Raw genomic sequence first — 20,576 nt, forward strand, 5'->3', positions numbered from 1 at the left:
AGTCTTTTAAATTGTTAAACATGCAAATGGAGAAGATGAGAAGAGAGATAGTGTGATGAATGAGATAAAAATACATATATATATTTAATCTACATTCATATACATGATGATTCTGTCTTGTTTGAAAAGAGATAGATCTTGGCACCACCATGACAGGAGCAGGAAGCTTGAAAGGGAGAAGGGAGGAGCGAGGACGTGCGAGGAAAAGAAAAGAAGGATAAGAAAGTCTACATTCAGATCGTGCATGCAAATGGAGATGGAGACGGACTTGTCCGTCACAGATTATAATTAGAACACTGAGGTACAGGAAGACTAATATAAGGTTTTTAAAAGGAAATGAACCTACTTCTGAATTTGTATCTTTGCAACCACGAACTGACCAAGGATAAAACTCTTGCTATTTGTAAAAAGTGTAGAAGTGAGACTTTCTTCCCCATCTTTTCAAATGGCAAGTTTTATTCATGGCCGGTTTGTGATTGCAGAGATGGAATAACTTCAAATATATCTTTGTGAGACACTGTACAATATTGCATGCTTAACTAGACTGATTAAAAATAAGTAGAATAAAGAATCCAGCCTTGCAAGTATAGAATAGGAAAAAATGTCATAAGTAGGAAGAGAAAAGTAAAAGAGGTAAGATTGACAATAGTGACAAACTCACATTTGAAAGCTGAAAGTGGAGATCTGAGAAGGAAAGGAGAGTTTAGTTTTTTTTTTTTTTTTTCTTATGCAGGAGAGACACCGGCCAAGGGCAACAAAACTATAATAAAAAAAAAATTAAAAAAGGCCCACCGAGGTGTCGGTCCCAAAACAGAATCAAAAGCGGTCGTCAAAAATTAAAGGATAAGAGATAAAAAAAAAAAAAGGGAGGAAAAAATAATGAGAAATTCACACACAAAAACGCAGATCCTGAATTATACAAGGAAAAAGGAACAGGAACAATCAAAGGAAGTTTTATACTGAGAGCTAAAAAGTACAGATTTGAGAAGGAAAGACGGGTAGATACTAGCGAGATAAGATATCAGATAAAGTAATAAAAGACTCGCACACAAAAGCGCAGACCATAGACTGTATACGGAAAAAGAAGCAGGAACTATCACAGAAAGTTCATAATGACAGGCACACGTGGAAGGAAGGAAAGACACATAGACACTAACCAGATAAGATAACAAGGAAAAAGGTAATGAAAGATTCACACACACAAGCGCAGTTCATATATCATGTACAGAAAAAAGAGCAGGAACTATAAGAGGAAACTAAGCGAAAAAGGTGATAATAAGACGATATTATACGCAATATCTTCCAGTGGTGTGTGGCCGATGTAGCATTAAGAGCACCTGATGAGTGATGCGGTACAGGTGCTGGGGAAACTCACCTGCAACAAATAGAATCAGGTGTTAGAGGTGTCTTCAAGGTAAGGGAGTATGCTGGGAAGATTTACAAGCACACAGTAGCGAGGTGCCATGATGGAGTTACTATTGATGTACCTTAAGCTCTAGTAGAAGTCACCTTGTTTTGAGGGCGTTTTCCTAATCCCAGTGATAGTTTCACGAGGATTCCGCATCATTAATGGAGAAAACACCTATGACAACCCGACTAAGGACCTTTAAAAATAGTCCTTCACTGTGCAGACCAAAGGAAAACTCAATATAACTTAATACAATATCATCTATCTGGTGTACCATGTATTATTTATTTATATATGTATGCACTTGCAAACCACGTAGACGGACATGGCCAAGGGGGGGACGCAACCCCTGCTCGTTCATCTCACCGGACTTCCCTAAGTGTGTGGGTGCCCTGGGGGAACACCGCCACACCTTTTTCTCCTAAACCAGGTGACAGGTGTATGTGATTGGTGGACGACTCTCGGCCTTGCTAAATAAATTAAGCCCAAGAGTCGACCTGAGGGGAGATCAGTACTAGACTTGGAGGCGAGTGTACATCGTGTTCTCAACATCAAATAAACGGTGAAGCTATAAGATGTGACTCCATGGCCCTTATCACCAACTACACATCAGGAGGGACCAGTCACAAGACGACACATTACGCAGTACACCTGGAATAGTGTCGCCATATTTGGGGTAGGAAAAAAATACCCTCAGAATTAGGAATCAATAGCCGTATCCGATATAAGCAATAATCATACAATATAATCAAATACAACCCATCTTGAACGTAGCAAATCTTGTCGCAGTTTTGTCGCCATACCTGAGATTAAAAAGTTATCCACAAAATTAGGAATCATCGCCCTTACCCAGTGTAATCAATAAATCATGTGGAAAATATCATAACAACACAGATTAATTTTCCAGGAAGACAACCGGCTTGGTGCAGAAACATCATTTGAATTTAGAAACGGACAGTCATGTGTTCCCCGCCAGGTCAGTTTTTGTACAAGGACAGTGGATGTTGTTAAGGATTGTGAGTGTTATTCAGAACGAAGAATTTACCTCAAAAAGAATATTATAAGTGCCATTCAAAAAACCCATTATGGAAATCGAAAAGTTATGGAAGTCTTTTTTTTTTTTTTTTGTAACGGCGTGAGGAAGATTATCAAGTGGACTGTAAAATTATCTGGAGGGTCGCCATAAGAGAACAGTTATGAAAGATGGAGTTCCCGGGGGTTAGAGAATGTCAAGTGGCGTGCCCCTGGGGTCGGCTGTAGCGCCACTTATGTTCTTGTTTTACATAAATGATAAGTAAGATGGTCAGAGTAGTTATGTAAACCTGTTTGCTGACGATGTTAAGATTAGAACAGAGGAAAAAAAAAAAGGGAAAAAAACATTAATGATGCATATATTTGCAGGATCATTAAGGTACATTAAACAAATGGAGTCAGTATTTGGGTGTGGTATGTATTGTTCTGAAAAGAGAAGCTTTGAAAGAGAACAGAAGACGGAAAGTAAAACACGGAACGTAGGAAGAAAACAGAAGATATAGAACATGGGATCTGAAAGAAGAAAATAAAGAATAGAAGATAAAAGATAGGACATGGGATTTGAAGGAAGAAAATAAAGAACAGAAGATAAAAGACCGAAAACCTGCAGAAAAAAAAAAAAAAAACGGAAGACCGAGAACAGAGAAAAACGAGTATTTGCAGGAAGATTTGCATTAATGAAGTCAGTAGTCGGAAATGGAACTGGATGTTTTCCTTAACTCTCTCTCTCTCTCTCTCTCTCTCTCTCTCTCTCTCTCTCTCTCTCTCTCTCTCTCTCTCTCTCTCTCTATCTCTCTCTCTCTCTCTCTCTCTCTCTCTCTCTCTCTCTCTCTCTCTCTCTCTCTCTCTCTCTCTCTCCCAGTCTCCAATAAATCATTCAGGCAGAAGGAAAACTACCAACATAAAAGAGGTAAAGGAGCATGAAAAATAAAATAAAACCCAGCAATATTTATACAGGCAGCGAGTGGCGACGTGGCCAGGGCGACTCACCACCAGCAGGACTCTACACCAGGGCGACCAGCAGAAGTCACCACCAGCGGGACTCCTTCAGCTGGAGGTGGAGCCTGAAGGTAGAGGAAGAAGTCCCGTGAGTCACAAAATAAGAATCCTGAAGGTGATCTATCCTGAAGGTAAGTGTCGTTAGGTTAGGTTAGGTTAGGATAGATTTGGGTTGGGTTACTTGGATTCGATTAGTTTAGGTTTGTTTAGATTTGGGTTGGGTTAGATTAAATTAGGATAAGTTAGACTAGGTTAAATTAGATTAGGTTATGTCAAGTTAGATTAGGTTAGGTTAGGCTGTTATTTTACTGAACTAGAGTGGCCAATCTTTTGGAAAAATAACTTTTCTGAGAGTGACAACTGAGGGGACTTTCTTCTATTTTAGCGCCCTTAGCCAGCCTCCTTCACATGTAAAAAATGAGAAAACTGATCAAAAATTAAAAGAACAAACGGTCAAGTCAAAAATAACTGTAGTTGCAATGTGTTCGCACTAACATTTATGCAAGCAAACAGACTGGCGGACAGAAAGACAGAGACAAAAACAGAGACAGGCAGATAAAGACACAGACAGACATACAGACAGACAGAAACACACAGATAGAGATAGACAAGTGTACAGACAGGCAAACAGTCAAGCAGACAGACAAACCAACCGATAAACAGACAGAAACAGAAAACAGACAAGCAGACAAACAGACAAACAGACAGACAGACAGACACACAAACGGACATACAGACAAGCTGACAAACAAACAGATGGACAGACAGACAAACACAGAAAAAACACATGATAGGCGAACTAACACACAGACAAACAGACAAACAGACAGACAGACAGACAAAAAGACACAGGCAAATACACGGACAGACGCAGACAGACGGACAGACAGACAGGCGTGGTCATGAGAAGGAAGGGGGAGGAGAAGGCGTGGTGTAACCTGTTGCTTTTCCTCATACGTCTCGCCCCCCGCTATCCTTTTCCGCCCTCACTCCTTTACCCCCTCTTCCCCGCCCCGCCCCGTCCCGCCCCGCCCCGCCCCGTCCCATCCAGCACCTCGACTATATTTTCCCGCACCAAAACAAGCACGCTGGCATTGGCTGTTTACAAGGAAAAGCAGGAAAAACACATTTATTGTTCTCGTTTGATCTTGCTCTTTTTGCCGCTAAGAGGGACGAAATTCAGAGTCTCGAGGCCGTAAAATAGTTCAAACAGCTCATTGTGCTCGACCTCGCGACACCACGCTCCCTCGTTTTGGTGAAGGCGTCATCTGTTGTTGTCTGAGTCTCCCATTTTCTTTTCCACACACGACCTCTACTCACCCATAAAATCGGTAATCATAATTATCGGCAAAAACCTGCAGGAATGAAGATGATATTCCATTACCCTCATCGCGGCGCTGGAGGTGCGAGGAGCACGACGCGCGTCCGGCGAGGCTCAGGCGGCCAGGAGAGATGCAAGTGATAGGGGATGGGTAGGGCCTGTCTATCCGTATCTATGTCCGTTTGTCTGTATGTCTGTGTGTATGCATGAAGGAGGGTAGGTAAGTAGTATGTAAGCATTTGTGTGTGTGTTTATATGTATGTCTGTGTTTGTAAGTGCCCCCCCCTCTCTCTCTCTCTCTCTCTCTCTCTCTCTCTCTCTCTCTCTCTCTCTCTCTCTCTCTCTCTCTCTCTCTCTCTCTCTCTCTCTCCACCCCGGACATCCGTTATTCGGCAACACTCTGGCTCGTGGTTTTCCCGCCCCCACTTGCCCACCCCAGTACTCACTCCACAGGCATCTCTGGCCTTCCTGGTCACTTCGCTTCCTCCCAGCCTCTTGCCTCACAACCGTGATCTCATCCCTCACTCCTCTCCTTCAATCGAGACTCATTTCAGCTTTCCCACTAACACTTCCATTAAAACACTTTCACTGGGGCACTTTCGTCACAGCACTTTCATTATAATACATCCGTTGTGATTTTTTTTTCTTTCCATTGTGATGTTATGGTAATTCTGGAACTATCTATCTATTCCTTTTTTTTTTTTGTCTCCTTTGTGACTTTATCTATTTCAAAACAGGAGCATCAAGACACTTCTGAAACTGATTTTTTATTTATTTTTTTTTCCTTTTTATAATTCTTTTGGAGCGGTAAGTTAATAGGATTTTACCTAACTTTCCTTCCCCCCTTTTCCAATCTCCTTGATATGTACAAGAAAAAATCACTTTAATCAATTAGTAGCTTTATTTCTCCCCCGTCCACATTCGTTTCTTATATTTCCTCTCAACTTCCTTCTCCAGCAGGTTATCTAAAATCATCATTCTCTTACAAAAACCTGTTGAAACATTTTACTTTATATTTCACTCTTTTTTTTTTCAGTCCCTCCAAGCGTTTCGTCACCTTCCTTCATTTGCATGAGTCTTTCTTTATTCCTTCATGTAACTAAAGAACAAAACAGCTGCTTTCATTTCTACCAGAGGCTGTTCAGTGGCCGTGCAGTATATAAATGTCATTCTCGTTAGTTTTTGGCAAGTTTCCATATCAAAACTGCAAATCTTGATCCATTATAATCCTTTAGTCTGGTGAATATATATAACAAACTTTGCTTACGGGTGTTAATGCAAAGAAGCAACATTTACAAAGATGAAAAGGACGTAATGTTATTTTTTTTTTTATGTTAGAGAGGCTCTGACTAACGGCAACAAAGTCAAAAAAGCTCATCCCAAAGACTAGGCAAAGAGAATTATTCAAAATTATGAGAAAAAAATGTCTTCAAACTGAGCCTCCTAGCCAGTATAACAGTGCAGGAGGAAGGTGGTGCCCTGCTGAACACTTGGGGTCTGTGCCTGGTGTGGGTCGCCGTCTGATGGGGGAGGAAGAGGGTGTTCACCTGCTCAGTGTCTGCCGCCCTCCCCTTTCCCAGATAACCCAAGCACCTTCACCGCCCGCCGCCCACTGCATTATTATTTCCCGGAATGCATATTTAGTACCGGAGAGTGATGGCAAAAAGAAAAAAAATGTGTCTGCAGCGAAAATTGTTCATGCCTCGTGGATTTTTAAGATTAGAAAAGTGGAGACCAACCAGTATTTTTACATGAAATTATTTTGAATTCCAATTATAGAGTACGAAAGAAGCGATTCCACGTTGATGCGAATGTTAAGTCACAGTTATATATGAGGAATTATCCATAGAACTCCTCAAAGTTTCCCGATGATGGAAGTCTCGCCCAAAAAAACAAGTAGCGGGATTGACCTTGGTCCACATCTACCGGGATCAGTGACCAGCAAACTGTGCGCTGCCTGACTTTCGTAGACAGCCGTGTGATCTTAAATTTGTGCCTTTCAATAGGCCTCCACTACAATGAGTACAGGATTAGTACGCCGTCAAAGACTAAGATGTACTAGATTTTTTGATAGAGGAGTTAGTAAGAGGTATACAGCTCAGATTAATTTAGTTTGAGAGTGACTCTGCAGTCGAAGCCAGATGGTAGAAAACTCAGTTCCTTCAGTGCATCACTAAGCAGCAAAGTTTGAGTTCCACTGGCCTCGAAAGAGAGGCGTAGGTTAAGAGGGGAAATGATGGAGATTTTTAAGTAGTATAGGGGACATAACAAGGGTGACGGAAAAAATAATTTTGAGGATCAGTAATCAGGATATAACCAGAAATAATGTGTTCAAACTTCAAAAGGCTAGATTTAAAGAAAAGAGATAGGACGGAATTGGTTCTCAAATAGAGTAGTAGGTGAGTGGAATTGACTCAATAATCAGATTGTTAGCGAAGAGGCATTTGGGAGCTTTAAAAGAAGATTATAAAAATTTATGGATGGGGATGATAAGTGGAAATAAGATGTGTTTCATACAGGTGGTGTCACGTGTAGGCCTGTGTATATGGCTCTCTTATGCTCGTATGATACTCTTTTCTTGTGAGCGAGGGGGCGGTGTGGGCGAGAAGTCAGTAAATCCCCCCTCCCCTTACAAACAAAGAATCCCTTAATACGATCATGCCAAAAGTCTGAGCACCAGCACCAGCCGGCCTCACCAGACCTGCCAATCACCGGCCAAACCATGGGGCCCCGTCCCTCCTAGACCGCACCAGGAGCACAGTCACACCTCGCCTCGCTGCCGTCCCAGACCTGCTGTCTCGGGCCGTGGTCTAGTGACAGCTGGATTGTTTTATCAATTTACTGCACATCATAAATCACATCTGTAATCATCCGTAATTATGAGTCGTCACCTGCACCTGAACATGTAGCTGTATCTGTACCTGTCACCATACGTGGTTCCTGCTTCCTCCTCGTGATCCGACCTCAATACTGCCTCCTCCTCCTCCTCCTCCTCCTCCTCCTCCTCCTCCTCCTCCTCCTCCTCCTCCTCCTCCCCCTCCTCCTCCTCCTCCTCCTCCTCCCCCTCCTCCAGCAGGAAACACGTGCAACCTCCTCACCTCACGCGGCCACTTTGGTCCTGTCATAATGTCGCCAATAAAATCTACCGAGGATATCATTATCTTCCCTACCTTCTGCCTTCCTCCTCCCTGCACCGTCCCTACCTGTATCCCTCTTACCTTCCGTCCCTTTTACTTTACCTTCTGCCCCCCTCTTCCTCCCACCTTCCTTTCCTCCCTCCTTCCCTCCCTCCTTCACGCTGGCCTTCAGGTTTGCGGGGACTACTAGCCACGTGATCAGCTGAGAAAATCCTATCCTGGTATGAGCCTGAGTGATGAAAAGGCAAAACTGAACTGTGTGTGTGTGTGTGTGTGTGTGTGTGTGTGTGTGTGTGTGTGTGTGTGTGTGTGTGTGTGTGCCAGAGTTTTTCTTTGCCTGATGACTAACACTTTTCTATGCTGTCAAAATAGTTCACCAGTTTCGTTTTCTGTTTTTCTTACTCTTTTCGTTCATTTCTTATACCAGAGTTTTCCCGATAGTAAATACAAAACATCAACTGAGTAACACGTAACAATATTCCACAGGCTTGGTGCTTCCTTATGTCTTCCTCTGAAACAAGCACACGAACACTGTACCAAGCATCTGTTCCAGTCATCGCCCGTCACATCAAAACATAAGGGGGAAGAAATCAGCAGACCTACACAGGGCAGTCCCTATACAAGACATGCACACCTGTACCATAAACCCGTATCCATAAATCAGCGTACCCTTCTCTTAAAGCGTATCCTACAAGAAATTAGTGGAGTTACACGTGGTAGTCCCTATATAAGCCACACTCAGTTATGCCTACAATCTTCCCTACCCACAAATTAGCACTTCCTTTAAAATTTCCATCATGACAGCACGAACTTGATTACTGAGTCTATTCCAATCATATACTAATCAAACCAAGGCCAACTATATAGACAAATGAAAATAATGTTATGATGAGTCCAGGAACATTAAAAGATTAGGGAAGCTGCAAGACGTCAGGCCTACACGTGGCAGTCAGTCCTTGTATGCAACTTACCTACCTATCTTTTATACCTATTTCCGCCTACGATTCTCATCCATAAATCTTTCTAACCTTTTAAAGCTCCCTAATGACTCAACACTAACAATCCGAGGCAGTGGGTAGACATTCACTAGGGTAAGAAACTAGGAATAAAAAGTTTCCGCGAGGCAGTTTCCGAGGGAGGGTGCGGCGTGTGATGGAGGGCTGGTCGAGCACGCGTCTCTGAGTATACAAGTTGTGACGAGGGAGGAAGAACGGACAGGAGGGGAGAGAAGAAAGAGGATCAGCAGGGAGAGACGGGGAGGGAAGGGATAAGAAGATAGGCAGGCAAGGGGAGGAATGATGGCAGGGGAAGAATGAAAGCGAGAGAAAAGGACAGAAAGGAAAGGGTAAGGTAAAGGGGGAGGAAGGGAAGGGAAGGGGAAAAAAAACACACGCCTTAGTCCCAACACGTGTCGCTTGCGTGAGATATTATCGAAATCAGGGAAAAGAGGAGGAAATGTTACAGTAAAACCGGAAATGAAAGGTGAGCAGCTACTTGGGGAAAGGAGGGACAGTGAGGCAAGAGGGGGAGGAGGGAGGGGAGGGAAGGAGGGAGGAGAAAGCGAAGAAATGACCATCAGTTCTCCTCATTCACCGCCCCAACGATCTCTGCCAGCTAGCCTCCGTGTGTGTGTGTGTGTGTGTGTGTGTGTGATCATGTATATACGTATGTTTGGCTTTATTAAAATACTGAACACTGACATTAAAACCGTGACGTCCGCCTTTATATTCAATTAAGGAAAGAAAAAAAAAACTACACGATCAGTATCTTGACAAAAAAAAAAGAAGGAAAATAATAGAGCAATAAAAAGAAAAATAAATCAAATCAGACACAATCCCGTTAATCCTGAACAACACGACTTAACAGTGAAGGAAACTACTTACTTACTTATCATTAACATAATTATCTATAACATCTTTACTTACTCATATTATCTTTTTTTTTTTATAAGGAAAGAGAGAGAGAGAGAGAGAGAGAGAGAGAGAGAGAGAGAGAGAGAGAGAGAGAGAGAGAGAGAGAGAGAGAGAGAGAGAGAGAGAGAGAGAAAGGGGAACTGTTAAAAAAAGACTACAGATGTTGATGATGAAGTCCAGGAAAGCAAAAAGGACAGGTGCGCGGGGGGGACAGGATTGGGAAGAATGACAGAAAAACCGAAGGGGAACCACGATGCTCTTTGGTGACGGGGAGAAGTTACCAGCGACAAGAGATGATTGACAGTAATAGACAGGGAACGGTTAGCAGTACCAAAGAATGACTGACAGTAAGAGACGGACACAGTAAGCATAGAAACAAGAAACAAATGACAGTAAGAGACGAGTAATAGACAGGAAACACTAATTAGTAGCAAAAGAAGCGATCGACAGTAAGAGACAGAACAGTAAGTATAGGAACAAGAAGCAAATGACAGGAAGAGACGAGTAAGAGACGGGAAACAGTAAGTGATAGCAAAGAAGAGATTGACAGTAAGAGACAGGAACAGTAAGTAGGAACATGTAGTAACTGACAGTAAAGAGACAGGGAACAGTAAACAGGAACAAAGATTCACTGACAAAAATAGACAGTAAGAATATCAGTAGTATACGACAATAGGAAAAGAGACAGAGGTAGCACCAGTAACTAACGGCAAGGAGTGGCTGACAATAGGAAAAAAAAAAAAAGACAGGGAAGTGGTAAGAAGCGACAAAGACTGAATGACAATAGGCAGAGAGAGAGAGAGAGAGAGAGAGAGAGAGAGAGAGAGAGAGAGAGAGAGAGAGAGAGAGAGAGAGAGAGAGAGAGAGAGAGAGCAGAAACCAGCCGCATAGAAGTGACAGTGGGGGGAAAAAAAGACAAAATAACTGTAACTGACGGCAAGATATTAGACAGATAAGACGTTACAAGCAACAAGAAGTGACTGACAGTACAGGAAAACAGACAGTAAACCACCATGGAAATAAATGACAGGAAAAAAAAAATTAGGGGAAAAAAGATAAAATAAAGGAATAAGGGAAAACAGAGAAATACCCATGGACAGGAAATTCTAATCGTCTTTCCATTTGTAAGAATTTTTAGGCAGGTGGTAATGTTTCCCGAGGGTCACCTGGGGAGTGTTTCCGCCCAGGTGTAGCCTCAGGTAGGTAGGTGTACGGGACGCGTCTGATTGAAGGAGGTAAGGAGGGAAGGAAAGGTAAGGTAAGGTGGTCTTCAGGATATACACAGGTAAGTATACGTGGCTTTTAACTGAAAGTAACATACGTACCACCTTGTTTATGTGTGTGTGTGTGTGTGTGTGTGTGTGTGTGTGTGTGTGTGTGTGTGTGTGTGGGAAGAGGTAGTTATGTGTAGATCTTATATCTAATAGTAGTAGTAGCAGTAGCAGTAGTAGTAGTAGTAGTAGTAGTAGTAGTAGAAGCAGTAGCAGTAGTAGTCAAAATTTCCTAAAAACCACGAAAATATACACCCCAAAAATCATCTAAAACCTGGAACCGGGAAACAAAACCCAGTCATTCCACTCCAGGCCTTGAGGTGGTGGGGCGACACAACACTAAATAACAGAACCGATGGACACACGAGTCCCGCAGAGCTCATTACAAGCCTGGTCTTCGCTATCTCCCTCACAATCACTGACAAGAGGTGGAGTAGGACGCACGCTATCCGTCACGATTTATAGGGCGTATCCCAGTGTGGCTTGGCTCTCCTCCCCTGCCTCCCCTACCTCTCCTTCCCTCTGCGTTCCCTAACCTTCCCCCTCCTCCCCCTACCAGGAATAGTGGAGTAAGCCTCACCCTGCCCCCTCCCTGCCACCTCCCTGTCTCACCAGACGACGGTTGGTGACTGTCCCGCCACCGTTAACGGCAGACTTTGGATCCAGAGAGAGAGAGAGAGAGAGAGAGAGAGAGAGAGAGAGAGAGAGAGAGAGAGAGAGAGAGAGAAGCCGCGACGCATAATGAGGATCGAGGAAACTACTGTGCTCATTCCGCGAAGGTGCACAGGAACCTTACCGACCCTCGCGGCTGTTGGGAGGCTGGAATGCTGTCTTTCAGGGGAGGAGAAAGGAAGATGGGACGCCGCAGGGGAAGACTCAAGGAGACGCAGAGACAGACAGTAGAGAGACGGTCGAGACATACATACACACACACACACACACACACACACACACACACACCTCAACCAGATAAGAAGGAGGAAAAGAAACAAGGACATTTGGCTGAGACTGTCACATCTCCTTACAGACAGTGGCGGCATGAAAGACACCAACCAATCTCAGTACAGAAAATAAAGAAACGAGACAATTTGGTGGAGTGTGGAGTCGTAAAAAAATAAATAAAATAAACACAGTATAGATAATCGAGAAAATCCACATCAACAATAAATAAGGAAAATACCCGAGGAAATCTAGTGAAAATGCTTATGTAATCTACGACCGTAATGAGAAAACTGAAAAGCCGCCACACACACACACAAAAAAAAAAAGAAAAGAAATCTCATTAGGTGGAAACACAGGTGAATGCAGGTGAGTGGCTGCTCCTCCTGGACCTTTCCTAATTAACATTTCTTGGCTTTCCCCGTGTGATGGATAGGGAGAGGACCTTCCCGCACCCACACCGCTGGACGATGGTCTGGGGAGCCGTGTACTGACCGGTGGCTTGTTTGGTAACTTGAGCGAGGCCACCTGAGTCATTAAGGTGTTGTCTCCTGGAATCATTTGCGCCAATTATCCTGGCAGACGAAGAGACGGGTGTCGGAAGGTTGTGTGCATGCTTCTCGCCTCCCCCCCTTTGCCCCACCGCCCCGCCCGGCCCGCCTGCCTGGTCCCGGGGCTGCTGGCGGCCGGTCCATCCCGGGCAGCAGCGTGAGGTGTAGAGGCTTACGTGGGCAGCCGTATGGAGCCGCGTCAGTGTTGCTGAGGACGAGGTTTGCATGGTAATGACCACCGCCACCATTCATAATCCACATTCTTCATGTAGCCTTAAAATCTGGTGTTTAATTTCATTATCGGATAAAGAACGCAATTTATGATCGACGCTCCTGCGCGTGACGAGATTTCTGGTCAGTTTGTCCTGACAGAAAATCAGACATCCAACAGATAAATTAATGACTGGAAACTATTTATCGCTAGAATCTGTCTGACATACCGAGGCTGGAGCCGACGGCCTGGCCGCCATGTTTTCCCGAGATGACGCCCCGGGCAGCGTAAAGCCCACGCAGCCTGCCAGACGCACGACGCCGCCGCCGCCGCCACGCTCACGGATTGGAGAGCCGCTGCTGACTTTATGCTGTGGAGTCAAGTCAAGAATAAACCATTCATATTTTCTCTTATAGTTTCTCAGGATGTAAGCTTATTACGCATCGCTTTGATTGGTGAAACTTGAGGACCGGTACAACATTTGTTAGTTGGTCCATCATCCCTCAAGCCCACTCGCCGCGACCCTCCGCTGATACCATCTCTCACGCCTCCCACCCGCCTTCGCCCGCTTCCATTACTCTCGTGCTGGGTCTGGGCGGCGTCTGGCACCCCTGCCCAGAACGAACCATTAGGAAATGTGAGTGCTCCAGGTTAAAGAACGGGCCGACAGTTTGAGAGGTGACCAGATCGCCAGGGAGCCGGTTATATTGTACAGGCTGCAGGGGATGGGGCTCACGCTAAAATTTCATCTCCATTTTGTCAATTTTCATAAATTATCATCTTGCATGAGAGCAGTTCGTTCATTTCTCAAAGTAACTGTCCACGTAAGAAAAGATTTGAAAGTAAAGGTAAACGTAATTTGGGGAATACCAGTCTCCCCTCGTAGGTAAAGCACTCCCTGACCACAGCCGCGGAGACACTGCCGCTGGGATGCCCGAGAGTTTAATTTTCGATGAAAGTCACTTTTTGCCGTGTTTTCTCCGAGGTGATCATTCCCGTCCATTAATCCCGCCATAGACCGCAGCTATGGCGCGGCGCTGCATACCTCCCGCCATCTCCCTCTTGGGTGGAGTCTTCCCACCCACCTCTCCTTCCACCAACCCTCTCCCCAGCCCACCTCAGCGTTGTTCTTATCAGCAGTGATATATATATTTGGTCTTGAAGAGTCGCAAAATATAAGTTTAGCCCGGCACACGAGCCGCGATGAGCCATTCCTTCCTTCCCGTGGCGGCGAATGATCACATTCCAGCTATTTCCTTAGTCAGGAGCGGCAGTTCCTCAGCTCCAGCCCCGCCGCCTTCCCGCCCAACTCCTCCTTCACCCCCTCCTCCCTCTCCTTCTCCTTCCCGCCAGTGACCTGCGCCCATCACCTGCAGGCAGCCCAAACCCTTATGCAGACAACGCGCATCTCCATACAAGAGTCATTTATCACTGCTTCCCAGGCCTGTGCAGTCCTCCCCGCGGCCCGCCACCTGCTGCCGCCTCCTCCCACCAAGAGAAATCCACACAACAAGCAAAACGGAAACACCAGCAGACTTGTACTTCTTCATTTCCTCAACAGGGACATCAAGGTGTCATCTACCACTTCTCTCATATATACGAAAAAAAAAAAAAAAAACATTTCTAACCGCAACAGCCACAATCACTCACGGCGAGCAACGCGCGGAGGCCGCAGTGAAACTCACATATCATGTTTTCGCACTCGACCGCAGTCACTGATACCAGTACATGTCAGACAGCTACAGAAATCTGGTTGAATATGTAATCGTGTCTCGTTCTTTATTTCCCTTCAGCCTTCCACGTGAATGGATAAGTATAGCATATGGGCCTCGTAATACATCTAAAGAAGCATGAGGTCACTGTCTGCCACCTTACAGGGCCCTAAGACTCCCGTAGAAGGTTCGATCTGTTTCGTTTAAGCCTGTGTTCCACTCGGTATCTTCCCCTATCCCTGCCGTCCTAAAGCTTTCTCAGTCACAGCTCAGAAAAGATGCAGCGATTGTTGCACACGCGTGAGCCCGCCCGCCTTCCAGCACACGGGTGTAGAGTTGCCCCGCCCTGCGCTCCCCGCCCCGCCACGCCAGGACTGCTCACTGCCACACGTCTATTCTTCACACCAACCTGTCCATTGCATTCCCGCCACTCTGAACCCCCCAGCCTACTTCCTCCCGCGAACGCTAACGTAACAAACATACGAAACAACCCGTGGATTGACTGCGAGACATCAAACTGACAAAAAAGGACTGGCATTTCCTGTTCTGATTCCCCGCTACGCCTTGGACTCCCCGCCGCCATGCACGCCTCATCGTCCTGCCCACTGACCTTCATCTCGCGACTGCTATGGCTTCCCCTGCGCCTGATGGTGCTGGTGGCGGTGTAGTTTCGTGAGACGCCAGTGAAATGGAATAAGCGAGTAGTGCAAATATTTAAGTGGCTATTTCCAATACTTTTGCTTAGTAAAATCGTGTAGGGTGGCGACCTGAACTGTTTCAAAAGAGTTAGTTATCAAGACACCTCTGGGAATGTACTGGCTTCAGTTTCAGTTTTCTTATATATATATATATATATATATATATATATATATATATATATATATATATATATATATATATATATATATATATATATATATATATATTTTTTTTTTTTTTTTTTTTTTTATGAGCAGCATTTCAGTGTTTTTATTATTTTTTTTATCCATTTTTCGTGTATGGTTGCAACCTGAACTGTTTCAAAAGAGCATCAAGACACCTCAGGGAATACTTCGGCTTCTCTTTCCGTCGGTTCTCTTTCAGTTTTCCTACTCCTATTTTCTCTTTGGAAACGGACATTTCACATTAACCTTTCATTTTATCTATCTATTTATTTATTTATTCATTCAGTCATTCATTTGTTTATTTCAGCCATCATATAATGAAAAAACCAAAACGACACCTAACATACAAATTATCAAAGGAAAACTTGACATTACGTTCTTAAGCTTCCTGGTTTAAAAAGACATCGGCAACTTCATACGAGGCAGAGACAAACCTTCATTAAAAAGCGCACCTCTTAATCCACGAGGGAGAATGTGAATGGAGGGAGATGGGAGGGGATGATGACATAAAGGAGTGACGGGATAAAGTAATATAAAGGACTAAGGCTAACAGTGAGGGGAGAGGAGGGAGGGTAGGGGGGAATGGAAGGCACACAGGGACAAAAGGACCTCGGGGCGCCTTCCGTCTCTCTCTTATTGGTGTCCGCTAAGGGTCGGTCATCACTCCCCGGGGTTGTCATGGGTAAGTTAGGTTAGGCAAGGTAAGGTTAGGTAAGGTGAGATTAGGTTAGGTAATCTTGTGGAAGGTAAGATAAAATAATGTTAGGTTAAGTTAGGCTAGGTAAAGTAAAGTTAGGTTAGGTTAGGAGGCAGCGAGAGGAACACGAGAGGGGACTGTTGGGCAGGTTAACTGGCAAAGAACACCTCACGTCTTCTCAGTATACCTCACTCCTTCCCTCCTTCCTTTCTCTCTCTCTCTCTCTCTCTCTCTCTCTCTCTCTCTCTCTCTCTCTCTCTCTCTCTCTCTCTCTGCCCCGTTACTCATCTAAAGGGAGTGTTTTCAGTGATGGATGAGAAAGGAGGAGTTTGAGTGACTTTTTCTCATATTATGAATTTCTCACTTTTTTCTCCCTTCTCTCATCCCCTTTCTATTGTCTCTCCTCTCCCTTCATCTAATTATGATGTATCTTCCCTTAGTTCCTCATCATTACCTTTTCTCTCCCCTCATCCCCTTCAACATTATGTCTGTTCCCCTCTCCCCTCACCTAACCATCATGTCTGATCTCCCCTCACCTCATTATTACGTCTCCTCTCCCCTCACCTCCTCACTGCCCTGTCACCTCTTTCTCACACCTTTGTCTGCTCCCTTCTTCCATCCTTCCCTCCTTCTTTCCTTCTTTCCATCCTCTCCTCACTCTCTCATAAGATTTCCCTCCTTTCCCTTCTCCTCTTTCCTCCATTCTTCCTTTCCTCCCTTACCCACTTCACAACTATCCCATTCCCTTCTCCCCTCACGCTTCCTTCTTCTTTTCTTCCCTCTCCTCTTTTCTTTACTCCCCCACATCGACTAAACGTTTTCTCCCCTCTCCCCAGCTTCCCTTCCATCTCTCCTCCTCTCCTGCTACCATCCGCCCCTCAGCTCACCCCTCTCACCTCAGTTCCTCCCCTCACTTCTCCCTCCCCTCTCCCCTCTCCCCTCTCCCCCTCTCTTACTGGGTTCCCTTGGCAGTAACTTAATCTCTCCTGAGGTTTCTTCTTTGTTTACAAGACACTGGCTCACCCCCCCATCCCTCCACTCCCCCTCTCCCACAACTCTCCTCCCTCCTCTCCTTCTCAGCCTCTTCGCCCCCCTCCCCGCCACACTGCATAACCGCCGCACGGAGCAACATGATCAAAGTTATTACCCTACCGGAGTAAAGTAAGAAAAAAAAAACGAAAAAAATCTGGAGAAGAGAATAAAATAAAAAAGTTATTGGAGAGGTTCATCGTCTAAGAGAAGAACAAGAACAAGAACAAGAACAAGAACAAGAACAAGAACAAGAAGAACAAGAAGAACAAGAAGAAGAAAGAAAGAAAGAAAAAGAAAAAAAGAGGAAAACAACAACAATAACAACAATAACAACAACAACAACAACAACAACAACAACAACAACAACAACAACAACAACAACAACAAACAACAACAAACAACGACGACCAGTACAACAACACGAAGAGGAGACACAAACACACATAAGCGTTGACATTAATCTTCCCTTATTTTGAAACAAAGAGGTGAACAGGACACGCATAGTAATCCCACCACCAGCAATCTATCGACCAGTGCATCCCCTTAACATCTGAAGGAGGCGCAGGAGGAGGAAGGGAAGGACAGCCAGAGAGAGAGTACTGGTGGTGGTGGCATTGACAGGTAATAGGGAAGACAGGGGAGAAGAGAGGCGAGTGAGCATTCCCAGGTGGGTGCCGCGTCAGGAGCATGCAATCTGAAGTAATGAAAGCGTCTCAGCCTAACACGCTCCGCAGATTAAGGGTAAATAATAATAAGGGGGAGAAATTAACATCGTGTGTAAGAAAAAAGGGTTAAGAAAATAAATAAATAAAAATAAACCTGATAGAATTTGCCAGATTATCATAGACTGGATTTAAGAGAGCGATCATTTTTCTTATTCGTGAGAGAGAGAGAGAGAGAGAGAGAGAGAGAGAGAGAGAGAGAGAGAGAGAGAGAGAGAGAGAGAGAGAGAGAGAGAAAGAGAGTTCCTGATAAGATGAGGAAGAGAGTGTTCATTAAGTAACACACGGAAAAAAAATTATGTAGTTCTTTATCTGTCTATTCATTTATTCACTTTATTTTCTTTTAACTTGATTTGCTGTTCAAACTGTGCACTGTATTCTTAACGGAGGTGTGTGGAAGAAGGGAGGATAAGGAATGAGAGATCGATTCTGTGGACGAAGGAAGGGCATGGAGGAGGAGGAGGAGGAGGAGGAGGAGGAGGAGGAGGAGGAGGAGGAGGAGAACAAGAAAAAGAAAAACAAGAAAAACGAGATCAGGAACAAGAAAAAAAACAAGAACATGAAGAACAAGAGCAAGAATAAGAACGATAAAAGAAGAAGAAGAAGAAGAAGAAGAAGAAGAAGAAGAAGAAGAAGTGTAAAGAAAGAGGGTGTGGGGAGGGGGAACGGAAAAACAAGAAGACAAGCGATTTTTGTATGGAAAAACGTAGAGAAGGAGTAGGGGAGGTAAAGGGAAGAAAGAGGGAGATAGAGAAGTAGAGGGAAGATGTAAGGGAGATAAAGAAAAGAAAATAAGAAGAGACAGGAATTCTTTTGGAGAAGAAGGAAAGAAGTAAAGGAGGAAGAAAGTGGGGAGGAAAACAGAAAGGAGAGAGGAATTTTGAAGGAAGATAGGAGAACATTGAAAAGTGTGTGGATGGGGAAAAAAAGAAAAATAGGGAAGAAAGTAAAGTTCTCTGGAGGAGGCGGAAAGACGTAAGGGAGAAAGATGGAGGGAGAGGAGGCATAGTGGGGGAGGAGGGGAGTGTGGGAAAAGTCTGGGTGATGGATTTTCTCCCAGCGCTTGTTTACGCCGCCTGGGATGCCCTGAGTGGGTCAGGGAGGGGAGGAGGGGCAGGGAATATGAGGAGCTGAGGAGGGACAGGGGGAGGGTGGTCATGGGGAAAGGAGGGGAAGGAGAGGATGGGGGGATGAGGGATAAGGAATAAAAAGACTATAGCAGGGTTTGAGGGGAGCCACGGCCAACGGTCTGTATTGTGGCCACCTTAAAATACTTGGGTCACTTATGGTCGGCCGGAGAATGGGCATTGGGTGTAATCAGACGAGGACTCAGGTGTTGGGAAGCCCGAGGACAACACTCGCCTCCAACTCCCACGACCACCACCACCACCACCACCACCATCACGTTCCGTCCCCTTCCCTGGGTTTCATCACACTTCGGCACACGTGATTCAGTGAGCACAGCATCTGAACCTTCAGTATCAAAAAGCACACACAGTCTTCGCTGCTCTCCGCTGAACTTAAAGCCCGTATTTAGGAACGCTTTGGTCTCTCATAAGGACCATTCTGAAAGGCCACAGAGGTGATTAGCAAAGTTCTCATGGGTGTTTTTCTCTCCGCTGATGATGCAGATTCCTTATTAAGCTATCACTGTAATCGTGAAGACACCATCAAAACCCATAATAACTTCCACACGAGCCTGTTAAAAAAGTAGAGTCGAGATAAGACGGCGAAACGTTTGAGGGAGGCTACATACGGCCCGTGGTCTCTGTGCCGTCGCTTGACAAGGTTTCAAGTTTCCCTAGCCACCGCCAGAAGTGGCCGCCGCCTCCCACGTGTTTCCGGCAAGGAGAGTATTCCGTCAAGCCTCGCCGGCAGTACGAACATACCAGATAATAATGTTGTAAGCTCGGCCACGTGACGCCCAACACAGTGTTCTCTTTGTACTCGCCCCGCGCCAGGTGTTCTCTTACACCTGTAGCTGCACGAAAGCGACAGGTGGCTAGGCAGCGTGCATACATTAGGAGTACAACCACACTCACATGTAACCGCAATAAACATTAAATGATACAATTAAAAGTTTTCTCAGAGCATTAATTGAATAGATCAGGTTGACTGTTGCATGTTCACAGTCAAGATTACCCAAAGAAAGAGATGGAATATACGTCACCGTTGCCAAGTGGAGTCCGATAACAGCTGCAGGCGGCAGAAAAACAGAGTTCCCATTACAATAAATAATCTCGTGTGTTATTATCAGTGAGTGTAACTGTAGCGGCCACGGCCCCGCGGGGCGCCCATGGTGCAAGTCACTGATTGTGTGTGTGTGTGTGTGTGTGTGTGTGTGTGTGTGTGTGTGTGTAAGTGAGTGTGTGTGAGTGAGTGTGTGTGTGTGTGGCCAATTTCTCGTAAATGTGGTGTGGTAAGAAGGATGAAGTGTCATGTCACTGCGGGGACAACCTCTGATGGGTGAGCGAGGGATCGGTGGACGTGGGGTGATGAGTGAACAACCATGGCAGGAGTGAGAGTGACACTGAGTGAGCCGCCTCTCGTGAGCCACGGCACCCCTTGGATTTTGATCACCGCTGTATGGCCAGTGGGCCCTGCTGGGAGGAAGCAGGGACATCTAGGGAGTGACAAAAGCCCTTCATCAGATACCCAGGGACTGTTGAAAGGCACAGGAATAGTGTTCAGTGTTACTCTCATGCTACGAGACACTACTGAGTGTCACGTGCTAATAGAACAAAAGT

At 45.0% G+C, this 20,576-nt stretch overlaps 1 long non-coding RNA gene across 1 annotated transcript in view; it reads right to left on the bottom strand.

Annotated features, from left to right (window-relative positions):
• Positions 1-901: 901 nt before the first annotated feature.
• Positions 902-20,576, bottom strand: part of LOC135102020 (uncharacterized) — a 38,705-nt gene continuing 19,030 nt past the window's right edge. The window contains exons 2-3 of the long non-coding RNA XR_010269505.1: positions 3,431-3,504; positions 902-1,375 (exon numbers count right to left, since the gene is read on the bottom strand). This is a non-coding gene — a long non-coding RNA (uncharacterized LOC135102020). The remainder of the gene's footprint in view (positions 1,376-3,430; positions 3,505-20,576) is intronic.

Source organism: Scylla paramamosain, chromosome 7, assembly GCF_035594125.1.
Source record: "Scylla paramamosain isolate STU-SP2022 chromosome 7, ASM3559412v1, whole genome shotgun sequence".
In the NCBI taxonomy this organism is placed as follows: domain Eukaryota; kingdom Metazoa; phylum Arthropoda; class Malacostraca; order Decapoda; family Portunidae; genus Scylla; species Scylla paramamosain.